The sequence below is a fragment of the Agelaius tricolor genome, unplaced genomic scaffold (assembly GCF_023055355.1).
Source record: "Agelaius tricolor isolate 1412-34295 unplaced genomic scaffold, bAgeTri1.0.p SCAF_2, whole genome shotgun sequence".
In the NCBI taxonomy this organism is placed as follows: Eukaryota; Metazoa; Chordata; class Aves; order Passeriformes; family Icteridae; genus Agelaius; species Agelaius tricolor.
In genome coordinates, this window is record NW_027269262.1 from 3,836,409 (window position 1) to 3,844,630 (window position 8,222).

The 8,222-nt window shown below is 42.5% G+C and overlaps 1 long non-coding RNA gene across 1 annotated transcript; it reads right to left on the reverse strand.

Annotated features, from left to right (window-relative positions):
- Nucleotides 1–1,593: 1,593 nt before the first annotated feature.
- LOC139601720 (uncharacterized) lies at nucleotides 1,594–7,182 on the reverse strand. Its single transcript, XR_011683002.1, has 2 exons — nucleotides 6,155–7,182; nucleotides 1,594–6,063 (listed from the first exon to the last, which is right to left on the reverse strand). It is a non-coding gene; the product is annotated as an uncharacterized lncRNA (long non-coding RNA).
- Nucleotides 7,183–8,222: the final 1,040 nt, after the last annotated feature.

An 8,222-nucleotide genomic window follows, 5' to 3' on the forward strand; every position in this document is an offset into this window, starting at 1 on the left:
TCTCAGTAAATCAGCATTCACTTAGCCACCCTAGAGCATGAAACTCAGCATAATAGATCTTTCATAGCTCACAGGAGAGGTCACAGTACAAGAATGTTGAAAAATACAACACAATCTTTAGTACATAAGAAACTTCAAGGTAGGAGGTGTAAGTTGTAGCAAGAATAGAAACTTCAGAGGAGATCATCAGAAAGTGATTAACATGGGTTTTTCAAAAGAATGTGCACAATTGACAATATTTTCAACACAGACATATATTTCAAACTCCTCTGGCATCCTGTTTCTCATGCATTATACACACACACAGAGCTCAGATTTTCGGTTTGTTTCATTAACTCCAAATTTCTGCTACTCATAATTACCTAAAGTATTATGATCACATCATTCACACATTCAATTGTTTGGAAAAAATCTCATTGAAGAGACTTTCAGCAGGGCAACTTTTCATTGAATACAATTTCTGGTGCCCTATATTTTTTATATTTAATATGTCACTTGATGGTTTGTTAAACTGATATGATGTTTGCTATAAACAATCAGTGTGTTGAAATCCAGATAAACAGCAAGGACACAACTCTTTGCCAAGAGTATGTGCTGTATCTTGTTCATTGCTTTTCTTTGAACTCCCTCTTTTTTAGCACAAATATACCAAACGCTCAAATTCTTTTTTCTAGAAATTGGGGTAGTGCATAATACAGTATTGCATGCTTATTTTGATTTGCTGAAGCCCAAGTCAGATATTATCCCAGGTGAATTGGATGAAACTACAACTGGCTATAACCAAACAGGGCAAGAACCTCAAGAGACAACTGTAGACAAAGGCTGTATGCTGCTTAGCATCCTGCAACATCCTACAGGAAAGGGGAGCAGGACATCAGATTTTGATCAAGAGAATATTGCTGAGGGAAGTGGGACCACAACTTTCTGGATTAACCTCCAAGGACAGACAAGGCAAACACAATTACTGGGCATCAAATAGTGCCCCTCCTCACTTTCACTTCTCCAAAAATCTGTCACTCCATGAGACTGTCAGGAAGGAGCAGAGAAGAAAGTGGTGCAAGTTTCAGTAATGAATCAATGCCAGGAAAAAGACATAGGAAATTCAAATCTGTAGAAACTGAATGCTTTGCCATAGCCACAGAACACATTCAAATTCATGTCTCCATTTCTTGTTTCATTTTTTTATATCTTCCCAATAAATTCCAGGGGCCAAGGCAGGACAGTTCTCGGTCCAGGGAAGCAGCTAGCTGTCCAGAGAGATGCGCAGGCTGCTCACACTCCTCTAAAGGGTACCTCAGATGTGCAAGCTGTTCACACTCCTCCAAAAGGTATCTCATTCATCCAAATATTTGAAATTAAACTGTTTCAGACAAAAATGAGTTCACTACTTTTCAGCACTGAGTCCCATTATTTATTTTGCAATTCCAAAGGCATGTGAGCCCTTCTCTCCCATCCCCCCACTGTCTCATATTTTGAAAATTCCCACTTCTTTGAGTGTGATGTCATGATGCATTGCTATGAATATTTAACTTAAAATTATGAGTACTAAATTGGAACTTCTTTGCATGGCAAAAGATCACACAGAGAGAAATAGCGGTTTAAACAAAGATCTATAATTAGTGATAATAACAAAGGAAATATTCATGATTACATCAAAGGATTCTTCACCGAGTATTGTTTTTCTTTGCTTCCTAAGGGAGCACAGAGTTCTAAGAAAAGGTAGCACTGTTTTAGGCAGATGTAGATAAATAAAAGAAGGCCATCTAGAGATTCCAACTTCAAACCAGGGCCTCAAAAATACTCTGAAATCTAGAAGAGTTCTCTAATTGATCTGATTTCATGTCAGACACCAGCACTCTGCTAGGTATGCAGTGCTGATAAGCCTGCAGTATGTAAACATCTTTTCAGCTGAACATGACACACAACACTGCAGCTACTCTGGGCATCTGTCTCCACATACATAAGGCATAGCCTGGGGATTAATTTCATCCACTAGCATAAATAGGACTAATTTTTTGAAGTACAGATAGCTAAAAATAGCTAAGAGTAATGTTATGTAATAAAACCTGGTATATGTTTCCCCTTTCCAGATGAAAGAATCTGACATGGCTTCAAATAAAAAGAGGTGGCAGCCTGACCAGAACACAAAATATATTCATTTCATTCCCTTCCAGAGAGGCAGCATTTTAATCTTCCATACATTAAAGATGCATGCCCACTATCATATCATTTCACCAGCCTAAATATTAAATTATGACCTCACAACACTTCTGCCCTCCCCTGGAAAAAAAAATAGGTCAAAAATAAATGGAAACAAACTGTTTTCTGCTCCTTTTTATGCATTTGACAGAGAGAAAAAAAAAATGAGGGAGATAAATCTGCATAATACTGAACAGAATCTCTTTAATTCCAGTCAGCTTTTATCATTCAATCACTGAGTCTGTATGTGGAAAAATTCATGCTAATTCCCCCTAGCAACAGCCGCAGCCTATCCGGGGGAGCCCCACACCAGGCAGCTGCCAGCCAGCAAGAATAACTCTAAGTAGGTCAGCCCTGCATTTCTAAAAATGCCACGGTCTAGTAACCCCAGTGTCCCGTCTGTCTGCCCCAGCCCATAATAACCCCGATGGCTCGGTGACACAATGACACAGTACCCTGTTAGAGCGCAATCAAATCCCGCCGCATTATTCTGCTGCGAGCGGCGCTGCTGGATGAAGGACCCGTCGAGGGGCAGCATTAATCAGGCAGCCATTCATGTCCACTAGCACTTCACTCTGGAGATGGGGCCTGCATTAATGACCAGCTGTTTGAACTAACACAAGCAAAATAATGCCTTCCACCCTGTTGGCTGTGCAGAATACACTATTCTAATCGGGCAGGTTATGCTCATTGACTAAACCTAAGATGTAAATTAAACAGCCCCAGACAATGCCAGCTTTTGTAACCTTCTATTAATTAAAGTAAGTATATTTAAATTATACTACACACAATTCAAAGAGCTATTGGTTTAATATACAGAGTCACCTCCTCCTACAAATTTGTGTTCACAGTCCAAAAAAAAAAAAAACCCCAAACCAAAACCAAACCAAAAACCACCCACCCCCACTGCTGCTTGAATAATACAATCTACCTATCCTGGTAAATTAAAGAGCAACTACAACAGAGCTGAACTGCAAGTGACTTCTGCTGGGAGCAGGGAACCACACCAGACCTCCAGTAACTGGTCTTTGAGAACAGTGACAGACATGCATGCTGGATGTGGTGGAGGGGTGTTGATAAAAGCCCTATAAACCTCTGCCAGCCATGACACAGAGAAAGGCCAGTCGCAGCAGATTAAACACCCCCTGCAATCTCACTGCTTAAGCACTGCCGAGTTGCCTTCACAGGCCTAAAAATAATTGCAGAGGTCAGAAAGGCCCTTGCCAGGATCTGGGCATGTGCCTTTAAGAGCACATCCATCCCTCCCGCTTCTCAGAGCCCTGGGGACTTCTGCATGGCTGCAAGATGCTGCAGGAAGCCCTGTCCCTCCCCCCTCGCTCTTAACCAGAGAAGCCTTAATATAAACCACACCAGAGCACAGCCAGTCTCCTCTGGGGTGGTATTTCAGTATCAAATCTGTAATGCCAGAACAGAATTTCAGCAGGATTGCTTTGTGTCTAATTGTACCCTTCCTTTTAAACACCTTTGTGCAGCTTGCCGGTCTCTTCCTTCAGAGCATGCCTCCATGTCATGCAGCTGCCTGTATAAGATAGAGCTAGGAAAGAAATTTTCAAGGATAGACTGCTCATCTGCATTTTTTCCTGAAAGATTTGCACTTTTGGTGAACGCATGCCATAATTCAGTCTTCACTGCTGCAGAATTCAGCAAACCTTGCGCATGTAATCCATTCACATCTGACTTAGGAACACAGCAGATTCATTAATCCATTTTGCTCTTTCTTGTTTGAGCCAGGCTTTTTAACCAGGTTATGAGAGTCTTCCTTTGCTTTGTGGTGCACATCTCATAGCAATTCCTGGAGAGATATAGTCACTGACGTAACCATGGGCTCCTAATTACAAGCTGCTGACATTTTGCTCGTCTCTGCAGCTTTGAAGCTGCAAGTTCGGAGTCTCTTCTCCTCCCTCCTTGCTTGCTTTAAACTGCCTGAGTTAGAAGCACACAACAGATTCAGAAAGGTATAGGAGTGGCATAAACTCCTTTGCAGAGATGGCTGTCTTGCCAAAGTTGTTTTTCTTTAAGCAAACAGAAAACTACAGTTTGGAAGTAATAAGACTCCTTAGCCCCCAGCACAAGAATGCTATCCAACAGCTGGCTAAATACAATTCGACACACAGGGCTGCCTTTGTAGGCTGGGGAACAAATAGTGGAAGGACCAGACAGGCGTCTTGCAGGGTAGCTCACCATGACTATTGGGAAATCCCCTCATACACATTTTAGTATGACATTATGGTCTATGGCTTTGTATTAAAGGGAAAAAAGGAAAGGAAAAACCCTGTCTTTCTCGATAGGCAGCTGCTAGAATCCATGCCAAGCCCTGCTAGCTGAGTGCAGTGCTTGTTTTCCCTGTTTCTGCATTGTTCAGATACAGCCAAATGAAATACCTACCAAATGAAATATGCCTGTACTGTGACAAGTCTACCTGCTCTAAAACCACCCCAAGCAGATTCCACAATAAAAAGTACACCCGGCTGCATTTCACAGAAATCAAATGCCAAATGAAAGCATTGGCTTTTCTCAATATATGAAGAATCCTTTTCAATTTGAGACTGATTTTGAAAATCTAAGAAAAAAAAAAGGGAAAAATAGAAAGATGCAAGTATAACACTGAATACAAATGCTCAGTTGAGGATTTAGCCATCTGATGACTGTGGTAGCCAGCTGGTCTAGAAGTCATCTGGGATGCATTTATTTTGATTAGATTGATCACATTTCTATTTACAGTATAGAATTTTTCACCATACTGAATACAGCTGTGTTTATAGAGATTTTAAGATGGAGAAAATGAAACCCCACAGTTTCTCTCAGCACAGTGCAGAAGACTCAGTGCTTCAAGGTGTTAAGCGGAAAGGATCTGCTTTCACATTTCTTAAAAGAATACTGCCTACCATCTGTTTTCACAAAGTGCCACCTCAGTCAGGAAATGGGTGTAGAGCTAGAGCTGAAAATACAAGCTGCAATCAAGTATGACCCAGCAAACTCACAAACGTCCTCTGTAAATTGGTCAGAAATGTCTTTCTTTCATTTCTATACATGTTCACACACACACAAAAGCACGTACATACACATATATATATACACACAGAGTGCAAGGCTGCTGTTTTCCCTGGGGATAGGCAGCCACCTAACTCATCAGTTCACTCCCTGACAGCACCAGGAATGCTCAAGCTACAATTTACAGTCCCTCCGTCCATACATTGCTTTGTTAATCAAGCCATCCTCTCTGCAGTGAGAATCCACAGAATCAGACAAACGGCACAGAGCGTTTCTTCTTCCTTTGCATTTGCATTCGCTCGCTCTCTCCTTCTCCCTTGGCTTTGCCTTAGCAGGCAGATGCAACCGATACCTTATTTATCCATCTCCAGCACAACACTGAGGTGAAACCCGACTGCAGCGCTGTGACTTCCCCATGTTAATCCTCTGGAGCAGCAGAGGCTGGATTCTTGTTGCTGATGCCCTTGTCGAGCACTGGATTACTTTAGATAATATTTCTTTAAGCTTTCACCCACCCTATCCTAGATTAACACCCTTCCTTTCTCCTCCCTTCGCCCCGCCACAGAAAACCCCAAAATCATCACATATTGCAACCCTTGGCTTCCAGAACCAATAAAAAAAATCCGCGGCTCCATCGCTCTTCTTCCTTAGCAGTGTACAGACGAGAGAGTTTTGAGCCAGACAAGCCTGGGTGAAGTGCAGGCAGCAAGACTGCAGCAGCCCCAGCAGCAGCAGAAAGAGCAGCAGCCGCCCAGGTAAATGGAGGGAAAAGCAGGTTCTGTCGAAAGCGGTGCAGCATCGTAGCTGTGAGGAAAGACTGCCTTGCTTCTTCCAAACAGAGCAGCTTTCTGCCTGCAGGAACAGAGAAAAGGGAAGACCCAGAATTAAAAATAAAAGCCAAAACAGTTAAGAAGAAACAATAACTATAACAAATTGTCGTAACTTTATTTTTCTGGGCTTTCGGGCATTTCTGGGAGGCTGCCTCTTTTCCTTTCCCTCCCCAAAGTATCCTATGTTGCTGGATGCTACTGTCCAAGAGTGCGGAGTCACAAAGGCTCACTCTCCAAAGCGCAGTGAGACCAGCATCACATGAGAAACCACATGACGCACCCAAATCGGATGCTGATGTGGTCCAGTATTTCACTCGGGGGGGGGGGGGGGGGGGTGGGGAATATCTCAACCAAAACATGCCCCTCTCTAGTGGTGAGAATGAATTTCCCTTTTAAAAAAATTAAAAAATTTAAAAAGGCAGCAGCTCAAAATAGAAATATCTCCATATCTATCCATCTTCAATGCCAGTGCTTCAGAAGGCAGGAGAATGCTGTTCCACAGACACTAGCTGGATGGCAGCAATATTACTTCCAGGCTACATTATTCTAAACTGATTGCACTTAAGTGAATTCCTGAAAAGCATACTCCATGTCTCCCTAACATGAACAGACTCAGAAAACCATCTCCATTATCGTTCCCTGCAATCTGTATCCAAATCTGCATTCTGAATAATTTATTTGAGACTAATAAGCCATTTGCCAAGACTACTCCTTTTCCCACTCAGCCCCACACTCAATGAGCAACTACAGCAAGAAACACAGAGGCATTCACCGTTTCCTTAACCGGTAATTTTAGTAAATTCACTGTCCACAAAATAATCAGGAAAAAATGAGCAGGAGAGTTTTTTCCTCTTTTTCATGTATGGACACAACAGAAGCTCTCTCTGGTTTGCGGATGGTGGCAACATTTTCCTCACATTGCCGACTCAAAAGCTTTCAGTCCAAGCCAAGAAGCAAACATTCTTGCCTGCCAATTCCTGCAGAGGTGTTGTGCCACCCTGTTTAATGCAGAAACATCTGGACACCTCTGTCAGCCGCTGAATGAGCGCGTGCAGCTCTGCAATGCTGTTTACTGTCAGGGCACCAAGCAGTTAACATCCTTGGCTGCTTTACCATCTTGCCTATAGGAGCATAGAACCGAGGGACTGGTTCACTTGAGAAACAAAAGCAGAGAAGCTGACCTTGATGATCGATGGAATTGCTGATCACAAAGTTATCATCCAACAAACAGTTAGCGATTTGTAGCTTGTTTTATGCCTAACATTTGTTCAAGTGACAGAGCAGGTGGCACAGAGTCTTCCGTCCCCTTTGTTTGCAAAGCTGGGCACCACCTCGCAACGCTGCGCTCCCTGGCTTTTTGCACCGAAACATAGGGGGAAATATAGGAAAAGAGCTGCCGTGAATCCACACAGCTGCTTTGCACAGGATCCCATTTCAATCTCTGAAGTTACATAATGGTGATGAAGCACAGAATTCCCCCAGAAGAGACATGCTTAACCCTTACACAGGAAAGCGCAAGCGGAGCAAAACCCAAGTGCTCTTTTGTGCTGATTTCAACCTTCCCAACTGTTCACGCAATAGCAGATTGCAAAAATTTGCACAAGACAGTTGTAGCTTGTTCTCATTGGCTCCTCTCAGAAAAAGGTTTTGCAATGGGCTGCACCTAGGAATTGCCTAAATTCCATGTAAAATCCAGTAGTAGCATTCAGCCTCAGCAATGCTGCTAGTGTTTAGGAGAGGCACAGGACTGCATGTACAGAAACGACAAGATTACCACAGTCATCTGAGGGTATTTTCACCTGTGGGGTTAATAATTTCAGCACTGGCAAATCTTTGATGGAAAACAGTAGAGGTATACCCAAACTCTCACTGTAGCTTTTCAATATAATACTGTACTTTCAGATGCTATGTCAGCTAATATGGTGAATCCAGGTTATGGATTACTTTTTCAGTCCAAAATATAAACATTACTGAGGCAGGAACTGAGTCCAGCAATATATGTATCTTCAGGACTTTGGATTACAAGATGAAAGGAGACCAATCCCATTGTTTTTAACCTACAACAATTATAACAGCATGGCTCTGAATGGCTTCTAGTCTGTTCTCATTAGTTTCTAAGACAGAGCTGCAGCAGTTCATCACTCTGTGAGTCCATGATCTTTCCCACTTGATACCAGTAGC